This window comes from Poromitra crassiceps (assembly GCF_964638095.1).
Source record: "Poromitra crassiceps genome assembly, chromosome: 8".
Lineage (NCBI taxonomy): Eukaryota > Metazoa > Chordata > Actinopteri > Beryciformes > Melamphaidae > Poromitra > Poromitra crassiceps.
Window position 1 is genome coordinate 33,145,753 of NC_139629.1, and position 15,437 is coordinate 33,161,189.

Sequence of the window (15,437 nt, forward strand, 5' to 3'; positions counted from 1 at the left end):
TTTTCTCATCCTTTTAATACCTTATTGGGTAAATTCTTTACAACAACGTACACAAATACTGTAGTAGTTACTAGTAAACTAATCATTAACTAATAGTTAGTTAATGAGTAGCTAAGGAATAATTTGTCATTAGTCAATCACTAGTTCATCATAGTTAATGAGTAGGTAGTCATTAGTTAATGATTAGTATCTAAGTTCCTGAGTAGAGTAGTTAATCAATACTTATTAATGATTACTACATGTCAGCTCGTGAATATAGTAGTTAATCATTATTTACTGATTAGTCGGTCAGTTCCATGAGTAGAGTAGGTAATCGTTAGTTAATGATTAATAAATGTCAGTGCGTGAATACCGTATATTAGTTAATCATTACTTAAGGTCACATTGTGAGTATAGTACTTCATCACTAGTTCATGATTAGTTGTTAGTTCCTTAGTAGAGTAATTACTCATTAGTTAATGGTTAGTCAATGGTCAGTTTGTGAGTATATAGTTAATTGTTAGTTGCTCATTACTTAATTATTACCTGTACAGTTCCTGTACTCTTTTTGTGTACCTTATTGTAAAGTGGTGCATCATACTCAGTAGTTTATGAGTACTGAATCATTACCTGTCCATTTGCACAAAGTTGCACTTTGAATAAGTGCAACATTTGAATCCTATAGATTGTTTTCTTGGAATTGTGTTGCTAGGGAACGTTTGAAACCTAGCTTATGTCCTGTCAGTTATTGTACTAGCAAACCCTGCAACAGGAAGTAAGCTGGGGGCAATTTAGAATGTTTATGTTGTATTAATTGAAACCATCTATAGCAGCGTTTCTCAACTGGTGGGTCGCGGGGCCGTTTTGATTGGGTCGCGGACATTGGCCCAATTTTTTTTTTTTTTTTTTCATATTTCCTTTGAGTTAAATTCAGACTATTGAAACTGGATTAGCCTGACCAGTTTTCCTTGTTTAACAAGCTGAAGCATATCCTCTGCCTGTAATTCAAGAGAAGTCTGCCTTTTCATTTCATATTTAATTTTAGTTCAACTCAGATGATTGAAACTGGATTAGCATGGCCCCAGTTTAATTAAAAGTTATGACCAGTTTAACTAAAAAGCATATAGCCTGCCTGTGATTCAAGAAAAGTCTGCCTTTTTATTTCATATTAGTTAAATTCAGACTATTGAAACTGGATTAGCATGACCAGGTTAACTTGTTTTATTATTATTATTATTATTATTATTATTATTATTATTATTATTATTATTATTATTATTATTATTATTATTATTATTATTATTATTATTATTAACTTGTTTAAAAACATATAGGCATGTAATTCAAGATAAGTCTGCCTTTTATTTCATATTTCATACAGTTCAAATAAGACTTTCTGAGCATGACCAGTTTGACTTGTTTAAATTTAAAAACATATAGGCCTGTAATTCAAGTCTGCCTTATTTCAATTGGTTTTTAGCCCTAGTTGCACTTCTGTTGCACTTTTTTGTTCATTTGAGGTTTATAACGGGTGCATGAAGGCATTGTGTATTAAATTAATGCGCTATTTTTTGTGCAATAAATTTGAGTGGTTTAAAAAAAAATCTGAAATTTGGGTCGCGACTTCATGACAAGGAAAATAGTGGGTCCTGAGGCTACACCAGTTGAGAACCACTGATCTATAGTATACTGTACCTAGATCACAGGATTCCTATGCAAGTATGGAAAAGTATGGAATTTGATTTTAGTATTTTCCAGATGTGGAAAGGTATGGACAAATATTCCAGACTAGTATTGTGACCATTTGTTTTTCTAAATAATGAATTTCAGAATTTAGAAAAAAAACAATTGCTAATACTACAAGTGCTTTGGCATGGCATCAGAATGTAACTAACATAGGATACATGTGGCATAGACTATATATATATTTTCCCCAACATGTGTTGGATGTTACAGTTGAATAAGTTTATGCTCTTCTATGGGGAAAATAGGTCATAGAGCAAGATATCAGAACATGAACAGCGCTCTGACATCCGGTAACAGTCAAATTAAGCAGCACCTGAGAGCAGCTGTTTCACTGTGGTTCTGAAATGACTGCTGATTTTAACATGTTGATGATTGTTGATTTTATGTTGAATAAGCAGCATATCATTTAGTTATAGATTGCTACTGACTATTTTACAAAAAATAAAACCATCGCAGAAATGGTTTTTGCCTTTGAACACAGGCGTGTTTCTGGGGTGGCAATTTGAGTCATTCGCAAGGCCGGGTTCTCTGCCCAATACGTTGATGGAGAGTCTGCTCTCAAGGGCCCCAGTTCTACCCCAGGGGTGCACTGTCTACATCTACGCCCCTGTGCGCTCTCTCTGTCACTCTCTCTCCCAATTTCCAATTCAAAGAGGCTTTATTGGCATGACCATAGTGAATTACAGTGTTGCCAAAGCACATAGTAGGCTACAAGAACTACAAACATGGGAAAATACAGTTTTAAACATACAAACAATAAAACATACTGTAACAGACTTCAAAAACAGCAACCAACCACTAGTGATAGTTGTCGACCTGGTGGTGGTGGTTGTGTGTGTGCGTGTGTGTGTGTGTGTGTGTGTGGTAGTAGTCTGTCTGTCTGTCTGTCTAAACTTGAACAGTATGGACACGATGGAGTCTTCAGAGGACCATCAGCTGCTTCCTCTCGCTCAGTGGTTTGGCTTTTGAAAACTAACGCTAGTTCAAAAACTACCAAAACGCACACAACCGCAGAAACAAATGCAAATCTGTGGGAACAAGTTGCCATGTAAAGTTTGTGTAAACCCGCCCAAGGCTTAGCTCATTCCCCCCCGCACAATGCACTAATTAGGCGGAAAAACCCGCCCATCTGGCAACCCTGCTGGATTTTCCCGGGGTCAAGTGCGTTTGAATTTTCGCCGCCTCTGATTGGCTTCCGTGTGAGTTAAGTCTAGAGCCCGACGCTTGATGCACTCTATGACCACCAGGGAGTCGCAGAGAGAAGTCGCTAAAGCAAGTATTGAGCTATTTTACAGCGGACGCTTTAAAACTAACAGTTGCTACTTGCCTTTTTTAGTTAGCTAGATATAAACTCGTGTTTCTGCAAGATGGAAACAACCAAACGGAGCAACCAGCCGCCACGGATGTTGTCGCCGCTGCCTGAACTGCCCCGACGTAAGTTTGATTACAGTGTTAGAACAAGTAGGCCATCTTTACTTGCATCCTACATCAGTTGTTGACGTTACTTCGTGGATTTTGCACACCAAGTCCGTATTTTTCGTCCGAAAATTGTTGCACGTTTAAAAATAACAGAGAGACAGAGAGAAGCGGCCGAGCGACAGTCCAGTCTGTGAGCGGAGGAGAGGCATCGGCTGTCTCCACCTAACTGGCCGCGCTCTGCCCCCTCTCTCCCCGGGGAGCCGTGCCACAGCGCCGGCTTGCTGCCCCCTCTCCCCGGGGAGCCGTGCCACAGCGCCGGCTTGCTGCCCCCTCTCTCCCCGGGGAGCCGTGCCACAGCGCCGGCTTGCTGCCCCCTCTCTCCCCGGGGAGCCGTGCCACAGCGCCCGCTTGCTCGGCCGGGTGAAGGTGTGCACGGAGGCGGAGGAGAGGAGCACCTGTCGGTGTACCATCCCTGACGTGTCGTCTGCTTCAGTCCACATCGCTGCTGCCTGGCTGTCTGTCAGTCATGTTGTTAATGTGGATACACGACGAATATTTGTCTCGTATTGATAAAACGCATCGGCCTCAGTTTGCAACGATTCTGTGTGTGACGATTTTTTTCGGATGACTGATTAAAAAACGAACGAAAAACGAATCGGGGAAACAAAATGGCCGTGCGCAAACCATGGATGTATTTAGGTGCAAACGTCACTGTGTAATAATGTACTTAGGGTATACTGCTCAGCTAGCCTCTGCTTAAGCCCTGCTTTGTTTTGATAACTTCCAGACTTCGGGAGGTTCCAGCCCTCACTGAGGGCCTCAGTCTCGGTGGTCCTGGAGGAGGAAGAGATGGACGAGATCGACATCGCCTTCCCATCACCGATCAAACTGACTGTGAGTAGCCTATATGACTCAGATATATTTACATATTCCAATGAAAACATTAGCAGAGGTTAGCTAAACTCTTTCTTACTGTCACAGGCTAGCATAGCATGATGTAGCCTACATGTGTAATATACAGCTGTCACAGGCTAGCATAGCATGATGTAGCTACATCGTGTGCAGTGGTTCTCAACCTGGGGCGTTCCATGGCGTCCCCAGCAAACTGTGATGCATTGTTAAAACTTCACCATTCATTTATTTACAAAACGTTAACACAATGTAGAAGAATGACTAGGCTATTTTGTTACCTCTCTATCTAAATAGAGATAGTTTTATGCAAATCTAAGAATAAAAATAGTATCAGTGTAATATTAGCTACATTCATGTCTTTTATTTTTTGTGATTTTAATTGACTTAGGCTAAACTAACTTATGTATGGCCTCTCAGTGTATAGAGGCTACTATGGATGTAAGTGGAAAGAGTTTATTGTGAGGAAGACTTCCTCCATGGTAGGTGAAATGTAGAAATGGAGTGGACAGGGGTGAAAGTGGATTGAAATTCTTGCCGGTACTACTACTCCAACCTTCATCGCATCATTGTTCTCCTCCCGCCCAGCTTCATGCGTCCCTGAACACGCATATCTTTGACATCATGTAGTCTATAGCAAATTATTTATTTAATTATTTATTGTGCAAGTTAGTAGCCTACTTTATAGACCCCTTATACAGCTGTCAACATTGGAGCTGCGCGCGCATCGTGTAGGCAAAAAGCCGTGAGCCCAGCATTGACAGACACTGAGAACTGTGTAAAAGCCCCGCTGTCAGCACTGCTCTGTGCCCATCTGCGACACACAGTTAGATTTTAGTTTTAAAATGCAGTTCTCGGCTTACTACCACAGCTTATCGCCTAGTGATAAGCAATGTTATGCATCGAAATTAACGTTGGTTGGGATACGTCTTACAGACCCATACAGCACTGGCGCTGTCAATTGGCCAAGCTTAGTGGCCAGCAATACATATCGTGCATTCCTTTATAACTGGGGATAGCGTAGATAATTATTCTGTAACTTGCAAAGATATATTGTTATGTTGATAATGCACACAACTCAATAATGACATTATGTAACGTTAGGCTACTTGGTCGTTGATGTGGCTGAGCAGCCTACAGCTACAGGCAGCTTACCTGATTATGAATGAGCACTACAAAGTCGGGCATTTTAATGATGTCCTCGTTCCAATCAGTTCAACTCAATAATGACATTATTTAACGTTACTTGGTTGTTAACTAACCGAGCGATGTGGCTGTTACTAGCAGCCTACAGGTACAGCTTACCTGATATGAAAAATATGAAAGAACGTCATGAAGAAGAGAGTTGTTTTTGTAGCGGACAGTGCAGGGTGTAAAACAAAAACGTAGCCTACTACTTTGAGCTCGGTACACAGCAAGCAAGCGGAGTATCCACTGTTAGCCAGGTCAGATAACGTTATCGTCGACAATGACGAGCACTTTCTTGTAAAACATACCTGGACTCCAACAAAGAAAGCTTCAGAAGGTTTTCTCTCCTCCGAGCGCAGCTCGAGCCACTTACGTCTATAAGACCCGCACACGTTAACGTAATTCCCTGGAATGCGAGAATTAACGAGCCAGTTACATGGCATTGCATTCTTAGACATTGCCGTTTGCTTTTATTTGGTATGTTACATACAATTGGCTAAAGTATTAGTTAATTCAGAGTTAGATTATATTGGAGCAGCCAGCCATTTTTTTTTCTCTTTTTTTTGCCCGAAGTCGTAGGACGGCCACAGAACCGGGTCAAATGGGCGTGGCTACATAAGGTGAATACAGTGTGGCACAATTGTGCTTTAAGTAAAACAGTTGTCTAATGGTAAAGTAAAGGCGAAAACGAATTATGCAAAGGACAAATAATATGAAAATGAATAAGCAAGAATATGAAAATGGATTAAAAAATGCACATTTTAAATTGCATTTTGCAAATCAGCATTAAGTTTTATCAAACAGCTCATTTAAAAGCATTTTTTTTTCTAGAAGCTGTCTGGAAGGTGAATATGTAGCCTACAGTAACCGAAGTAAATTACTGAGAATTAGCCTACTGCTTGGATTTATAAAGCTTTTCATAATGCAGGAGACAGAGGGAAAAAGCACAGTATTGAGCACCGAAGAAATGCATGCACTGGGCAGACAAGACAATCAAATGCCATCTTGAAAACATTCTTGAATGAACGATGAAGGACTTTTACGCATCGGAGGCGCCATGAAACCACGTGTAAAAGCTCTCTCTTTCTCTCTCTCTCTCTCTCTCTCTCTCTCTCTCTGTCATGTAGGGTGGAGGCATGTAAAAGCAACGGCCAATTAACCAATAATTAAGCCGACGCGCCTTTGCCCTACGCTAAAATGTTGAAAACTGAAGTGTCAGTATCTCCATAATTAGAAAGATCATGAACATTGCTGAAAACTAATAACCATTCAAACGACATGTGAAAGGCCTTACATGGTTTCATGAAGGCAGTGAGGCACACAAATTAAGGGTAAGTCCGCTTTAGGTTTGCACTGCACGCTGCACAGTCAACATGTGCTCCCTATGCGCTGCTGCATGCAATGTCCATGGATCTGACATCATGCTGGGAACGGGACAGGCTTTTGTAGAATTTAGAAGCAATTTAGAAGAAACGTATAACTGTTGTTTATGTTGACATAACGTCAGCAGATGTGTTTCCTTTTTGGAAATGCAGAACCAGTGGAACTTTAACACTAGTGCAATCCTGGGGGAACCGTTTATGTTGGCGGAGGCAAGCGAGACTAGTATTGACAGCCGAGCTGCAGCAGTGGCATTCAGAAGCTGCGTGCTTATACACAGCAGGGATTAAAAACCACTGACAGGTAGAGCTGGGTATTGGTTCAAATTTCAAGAATCGATTTGATTCCGATTCGCAAGGTTGCGAATCGATTAATTTCGATTCGATTCGATTCGATCAATTTCAATATTGATTTGGTTAGTGATACCAAACGTGTTTTTTGAGCTGTAGCTACCCTGAATACATGCACAACTTCTTTACTTCCTGAAATTAGTACAGCTTCTTTATTTCCTGTCCTACACTATTGGATGAACTGATTAATCAGGTGTGCCTGATCATTGTTGTGACTGCAGCACACCTGACATTAATCAGTTCATCCAATAGTGATGACAGGAAATAAAGAAGCTGTACTAATTTCAGGAAGTAGTGGAGTTGTGCATGTAGCCCATTACATGACTGTCCAGTTATGTAACACAGGGGTTCCCAACCAGCCAAGTAGATACATGGGGAAAAAAAGTTGCAGACCTGTTGTCAATTTTAATGGTTTTAGTTACACATATATTTACTCACCAGGTGGTGACAAAGGGTAAATAACAGCATTTTCATCTGTCAATAAAGACACTTTCACAATTATGCACAGTGATTTGATTTCAGCCTATAGACGGTTTTCACCAGAGCGCAACCCCACAGCACTTCCTTTTTCTCAGCATTCGCCAAACTGCAGAAATATTCACTCGACATCGTTACTTTTGTTTTCGCTGCTCAGCTGTATAGACGGTTTTCACGGAATGGTCAGTCCTGCACTTGAATGTTTTTTTTTCTTTTATGTCCATAGCAAACGCTGCAACAGGAAGTGAGCGGGGGTTCAATTTACAATGTTTTTGTTGTCAAGTTAAAACCGTCTATATCATTTCTAAAAGTAGATATTAATGATCAAACATTTCCATTTATGTAGCCTACAGTATTTATGTTTTTGTTTCAACTACAAACATAAATAAATGTCAACTTGAAACTATGTTTCAACTACCACACACAGCATAATATTTTAGCCTGTTTATAAAAATAAAAAAAATGAATTAAAAAAAATCGATCTCTGGACATATGAATCGATAATCGAGGATTAAAATAAAAATCGATTAAAAATCGGAGAATCGATTTTTTGAACCCAGCCCTACTGACAGGTCTAAAACACGGAACAATTTAGAAGCAATTTATGAGAGAGGCTGTTGTTTATGTTACCCTAACGACATAACGTCAGCCATGTGTTTCCTTGTTGGAAATTATGGATCATGATTGCTAGTGCACTCTGCAGCAATCGGATTTTGATTGACAGGCAGCTGCATGTCTCCCCCCAACCGCGTTCAGGCACAGAAATGATCAACGGAACTCCGCACCGGACGGTTCCGGCCCACTTTCACCAGTGGGAGTGGAGTTGTTTGTCATTGTCTATTCTGCTGTTTTTCCTCATCAGAGACGGGCTGTGTCTGTGGTCCCCTCCATCAGCTCCTCTGGGCCCCCCAGGCAGGCCAAGAAGAGACGTGGGGATGACTCCTGTGCTGACCAACCTGCTAAAAAAGCTCGCAAAGGCCAGGTAGAGAACACACACACACACACACACACACAGACACTGCAGGAAATAGGCCACGCCCATCGCTGGGAAAAGCTCTCCATACACCAGCGTCATTTTCCTTCCACGGTGCTGAAATAAATACTCTACTTGGAGCCTTGCAGTGTGCGAACTTCTCTTCTTTCCACTGCAATAATTTTGATACTTTGATAGATTTGTCTGCTTGAAAACAGGATAAACCTCGTCAGATTGTCCATATCTGTTCACATTTCCTCCCGACAGGCAGCTTTTGCCTTTGACAAGCGATACAGGTTTCCACAACGGTGGGCGTGGCTTTCAAACTGTGACATGCAGTGTCTCTATATACAGTACAGTAGTGTGAGTGTGTGTGTGTGTGTGTGTGTGTGTGTGATATACCATAATATGGTATGTGTGGAGAACAGCTGCCACATCCTCCTTACAGTGTTGTTGCTTCTTTGTTTTGACAGCCTAGGGGTGCGGAAAATCCCGTACAGAGGCGGAAAGCCACATCAGCTGGTCACAGCAGAGCTGTCCTGGGAGAGCGGACCAACTGCCCACGCAGGGCAGTTAAAGCAAAGGTAAAGCTATGAAGCAACATGCGTTGTGTTGAACTAGCTAACAATATGCCTGACTTCCCGGTTGCTGCGCACGAGCACCTCCTCTGGTCGATCGGGGGGCGCCTGTTCTGGGCAGAGGGGAACTGGTGGGAATAGCGTGATCCTCCCCACATGCCATGTCCTGCCGGTGAAGCTCCCCGCTGTCAGGTGAAAAGAAGCGGCTGGTAACTGCACATGACTCGGAGGAAGCATGTGTGTGTCTACGGCTCTCCCCAGATCGGCAGAGGGGGTGGGGCGGCAGGGGGAATTGGCCAGTACAATTGGGGAGAATAAACAGTTTGCCTGCCTGAGTGACAATCCATTGAACTTTGTTCCTTCAGAAGCCTGGAGCTGCAGCCAAACGGTCTGTCAAGCCAGAGGTGAAAGCACCTGAAGAGCCGCTCCCCATCGAGACAGAGGAGACACCTGATGTGTCCATGATGGAGGAGGACGAGGACATTGATCGGGACTTTCCAGAGCTTAGCCCTGAAGATGTCAACGATATCTATGCCTATATGCACCTCCTTGAGGTAAGTCATGCTCCTTACTTTGCTTTTGATTGATTGATTGATTGATGGATTGATGGACGATTAGTTTATTTATAATCTAATACCACCCAGATTAGTTTATCTTTCAGCTGCTATTCTCTTTCTTCGGATGTGGACTGTGTATTTTATATGACTATTTGTTGTGTCTCCACACAGAAGCAGCAGGCTGTGCGAGCTGACTATCTGCAGGGCCACAGGATCAGCGAACACATGCGAGCTCATCTCATTGACTGCCTGATCTCGGCTCACGACTACTTGGGGCTACGCCAGGAGACCTTGTTTCTCACAATTGCGATCGTGGACCGTTTCTTACAGGTAGGCTACAAACTGTTTTAAAAGGTTTCTGGTTTAGCTTTCTGTGAACTATGTTTCTGTGAACTAGCTATTAGCTAACACTCTTCTTAATGTGCTGCAGGTCAAACAAGTGTCTCCTGGCAAGCTGCAACTTGTCGGCCTCGCTTCAATCCTGCTCGCCTCAAAGTACGAGGAGAGATATCATATTCCGAAGGTGGCGGAATTGGTGTCCATCTCAGACAACAAGTTCCCAGGGGCGCACATTCGACAGGTGGAGCGGATGATATTGAGGACGCTCAATTTCGACATCGGACGCCCTGTGCCACCTGTGTTCCTGAGGAGGGCCTCGAAGGCGGCACACGTGAGTTTGTCTACTAAATAGTTACAACACCTACACACACACACTCACACACACACACACACACACACAATTCATAGGATTCATTTGGGCTGGTTACCAGGCTAGTAGTTTATGACTGTCTTGTGTCTGTCTAGGCTTCCCCAGAGACGCAAATGCTGGCCAACTACCTCATGGAGTTGAGTCTGCCAGACCACGCCATGGTGCACCTCCGGCCCTCAGAGGTAGCTGCTGCTTCTCTCTGCCTCGCCCAGCTGCTCCATGGTCGCCGCTCATGGGTGAGTTGACTGAGGTTTATAGGGCTACATATGGAGTTGAAGGTTGACTGAAGCAAGTAAACATGAGTTCATAAAAGGCAAATTAGGATTTAAAGAATCAACCAACACATGAGTGATTTGATCTGTCCTCTCTTGTTGCAGTCTCCAACAGAACACTACGCGGGGTATGACCAGCACCACCTCAAACCCATCATGGGGCGCCTGTGCAGGAATATCGAGGCTGCGAATGAGGGCGAAGTAGGGTTCATGGTGAGTTGGTTGCCAACAGTGCACTGTCAATAAGATGAAATGTTTTTTTTTTTTTTTTTTTTTTTAAGTGTGACCTAATCTAATGCCTTGTATGTCCCTCCAGGTGATCAGGGAGAAATATGCGAGCTACATCCCCCAGAGCCCAGGCTACTCCCCGACGTCACCCTCCTACTCTCCCACCTCTCCGTCTTACTCCCCCACCAGCCCCAACTACAGCCCCACCTCCCCCTCCTACTCGCCCAGCTACTCCCCTACCTCGCCCACATTCCCGTCCTACTCGCCCACCTCTCCATCCTACAGCCCCACCTTGCCCAGCTACAGCCCCACCTTGCCCAGCTACAGCCCCACCTTGCCCAGCTACAGCACCACCTTGCCCAGCTACAGCACCACCTTGCCCAGCTACAGCACCACCTTGCCCAGCTACAGCCCCACCTTGCCCAGCTACAGCACCACCTTGCCCAGCTACAGCACCACCTTGCCCAGCTACAGCACCACCTTGCCCAGCTACAGCCCCACCTTGCCCAGCTACAGCACCACCTTGTCCAGCTACAGCCCCACCTTGCCCAGCTACAGCCCCACCTTGCCCAGCTACAGCCCCAACGCGCCCAGGTACAGCCCCACCTCGCCCAGCTACAGCCCCACCTCGCCCAGCTACAGCCCCACATCGACCAGCTACAGGCAGACATCTCCTAGCTACTCGCCCACCTCTCCTTCCTACTCCCCGACTTCCCCCAGCTACTCCCCAACATCCCCCTCCTACTCTCCCACATCGCCCAACTACATCCCCACGAGCCCAAACTACTCCCCCAGCACTCCCTCTTACTCCCCTACCTCTCCATCCTGTGGAGTGGAGCCCCAGTATGGGCCAGGAGGACCCAGAGCTCCCACGAGCCCAAACTACTCCCCCAGCACTCCCTCTTACTCCCCTACCTCTCCATCCTGTGGAGTGGATCCCCAGTATGGGCCAGGAGGACCCAGAGCTCCCACGAGCCCAAACTACTCCCCCAGCACTCCCTCTTACTCCCCTACCTCTCCATCCTGTGGAGTGGAGCCCCAGTATGGGCCACCAACATCCCCCTCCTACTCTCCCACATCGCCCAACTACATCCCCACGAGCCCAAACTACTCCCCCAGCACTCCCTCTTACTCCCCTACCTCTCCATCCTGTGGAGGATGTAGGGAGGAGTAGGCGCCAGGAGGACCCAGAGCTCCCACATATTAAAGAGGAACAGGAGGAGCTCTGGATCATTCAGGAGGGAGAGCAGCTTCAGGAGGACCGAGAGCCCCCACACATTAAAGATGGACAGGAGGGACTCTGGACCAGTCAGGAGGGAGAGGACCTTCAAGGGCTGGAGGAGGCTATCACCAAGTTCCCATTCACTCTCTACGCTGTGCCTGTGAAGAGTGAAGATGGGGAAGACAAACATCAGTCCCCACAGCTTCATCAAAGCCAAACTGAGGACAACAGAGAGGCAAAGCCTCTAGCCAGCAGCTCTACTGAACAGACAAAAATAGAAGCTGATGGAGAGGACTGTGTATCAGAACCAGCCAGGAACTTAGATCTAGCTAATCATTTACAACCAACTAGTGCTGGCAAGACTTCAGACTCTTCTCAACCAGAGACTGAAGACAGTGATGAAGAATGGATGGAAAGTGAACCTCAGTCAGATTTAGACTCAGAAAAACAGTGAAGTTCTTGGGAAGAAACACTTCTGCTTCTCAGATTGTGGCAAAGGATTAGGTAATAAAGCAGACTTGAAGAGACACATGCTCATCCACGAAGGAGAGAGAAAATGTAATTGCTCAGTCTGTGGTAAAGGTTTTGGTCAAAAAGGAGACATGAAGAGACACATGACAGTCCACACAGGAGAGAAACAATTTATCTGCTCAGTCTGTGGTAAAGGTTTTGGTCAAAAAGGAGACATGAAGAGACACATGACAGTCCACACAGGAGAGAAACAATTTATCTGCTCAGTCTGTGGTAAAGGTTTTGATTGTGACGCACACTTGAAGATACACATGACAAACACAGGTGAGAAACTATTGATTTGCTCAATCTGTGGTAAAGGTTTTGGTTATAAAACAAGCTTGAAAACACATGATAATACACACAGGTGAGAAAGAATTTAATTGCTCAATCTGTGGTAAATGTTTTGGTTATCAAACAAGCTTGAAAACACATGATAATACACACAGGTGAGAAACAATTTAATTACTCAATCTGTGATCAATGTTTTGGTAAAAAAGGACACATGAAGAAACACATGATAGTCCACACAGGTGAGAAACAGTTTCTTTGCTCAGTCTGTGGTAAAGGTTTTGGTCGTGAAACAAACTTGAAAAATCACATGATAGTCCACACAGGAGAGGAGCAATTTAATTGCTCAATCTGTCATAAAGGTTTTGGTTATAAAGCAAGCTTGAAAACACATGATAATACACACAGGTGAGAAACAATTTCATTGCTCAATCTGTGGTAAAAGTTGTGGTCAAAAAGGAGACCTCATGAAACACATGATAGTCCACACAGGTGAGAAACAATTTCTTTGCTCAGTCTGTGGTAAGGGTTTTGGTTGTAAAACAAGCTTGAAAAAACACATGGTAGTCCACACAGGAGAAACACAATTTAATTGCTCAGTCTGTGGTAAAGCTTTTGGTCTTAAGGGACACATGAAGAAACACATAGTCCACACAGGTGAGAAACAATTTCTTTGCTCAGTCTGTGGTAAAGCTTTTGGTTTAAAAACAAGCTTGAAAACACACATGATAGTCCACACAGGAGAGTAAATATTCAATTGCTATCTGTGGTGGAGGGAGGATTTGAATGTTTGTGTGTTTTCGCCGTTATGCTGAGTCTCTTTGGGGCATTTGAATATGTGCATCTATATATTGTACATATTATGTTGTTTATGCTAACATGATGTAAATATGTTTTCTATTTCTGTTATTTGGCATTTGAATATGTGCATCTATATATTGTATATATTATGTTGTTTATGCTAACATGATGTAAATATGTTTTCTATTTCTGTTATTTGGCATTTGAATATGTGCATCTATATATTGTATATTATGGTGTTTATGCTAACATGATGTAAATATGTTTTCTATTTCTGTTATTTCTAGTTACTAGTATTTCTATAATTGTAAAATAAATGCATGCATAACTTGTTGAATATGGCTGTGGATCACTTAACCCTGCATGCATGCCTAGAAGACCTGCTAAACATGCTCATAAACAACATGTAAGATAAAATATATATATATATATATATATATATATATATATATATATATATATATATATATATATATATATATATATATATATATATATATATATGGCATATGCATATGCCTTAAAGGAGATGGTTGCCAAGTATAAAAACCAAAATTCAAGACTTCATGCAGCCTCTTGATGCAGCCTCTTGGTGCCATAACTAAATGTCACAGTCAGAGATCTTCTGCCTGCTGTGCTGTGCATCATCTCCACTGCTCCAACTGTGCTGTACTTAGTGTTTTTTTCTAGGCTACTTGTTTATTTTATTTTAAATTTTGTACAGAACAATTAACAAACAAGACAAACAAACAGGCTCAGACACAAGAAAAAACAAACATACATTTTTGACATTTAGCATTGTAATGTGGTGCTACCAATGGCATAAGGTGCCAGCACAAGACATTGTGCATGGGATCTGCACGCCAGGGGTCCACCAAACTAAACTAGTAGCCTACTAACAAACTAGTAAACATAGTTTGTTTAACAAATAAACAAAACAAAAGGTGCATCGTTGAGGAGAGAGAGCCTGAATGGTCTGAAGGTCTCCTAAAGTGCAATGAGTGCACCCAGGCTCCTGCAAGACTGGGTCAGCAGAGTGGGAGGGTCGTCACACTTTTAAATGTTTTATTACAGAAAGTGTATAAAACCCATGACCAAAATAGTCATACATTCTGTCATTGTGTTACCAATCTGGGAACCCAGAGTATTTTTATTTGAAAAATATACATTATATTATTTTTTAAATAAAAATATACTCTGGGTTCCCATATTGTTGTGTTACTTATGGTCGGTGGTGTTACAGTACTTATGGGTGGTGTTACAATAGGGTTTTTGGTGAAAATAAAGTACTATTACCTTTTTTGCTGGGGAACCCCCTCAAGGACCCCAGGGTGTCCTAGAGCCCACTTTGAGAACCACTGGAGTAGAGAAACAGTAGAAAGTAGTAAGTAGCCTACAGAAATAGCCTACTGAAAAATAAAAAATAAAATAAACTATAAAACCTGACATAAATGTTGATCTCTGTTAGTGTCCCTCCTTTGTACACTCGAGATGCTGATGATGTAATAATTATGCATCAGAATAAATTAGCCTACTGAATTATGGAGAGGATCAACGTAGCCTAGTTATATGGGGAATAGTCTTGGTGACTCATTTAGGCTGTAGTCATCTTCTTCCAGAATCCAGCGAGGTGGGACGGTCGCGTCGTTCTCCCTCTACTCTGTTGTGTCAAATCTTCTGCAAAGTGCAAACGTATTTTCATTGGTGGTCGCTAGGCAGCGCAGCATCCATTCATCATCAGCAGCACGGTACCCGGACACGGCACCACAAACTCCGCTCACTCCTGCTCGCTGCCCGAAGACAACACACGGACGGTACAGTAGGTATACTCTTGCATGCTACTACAAG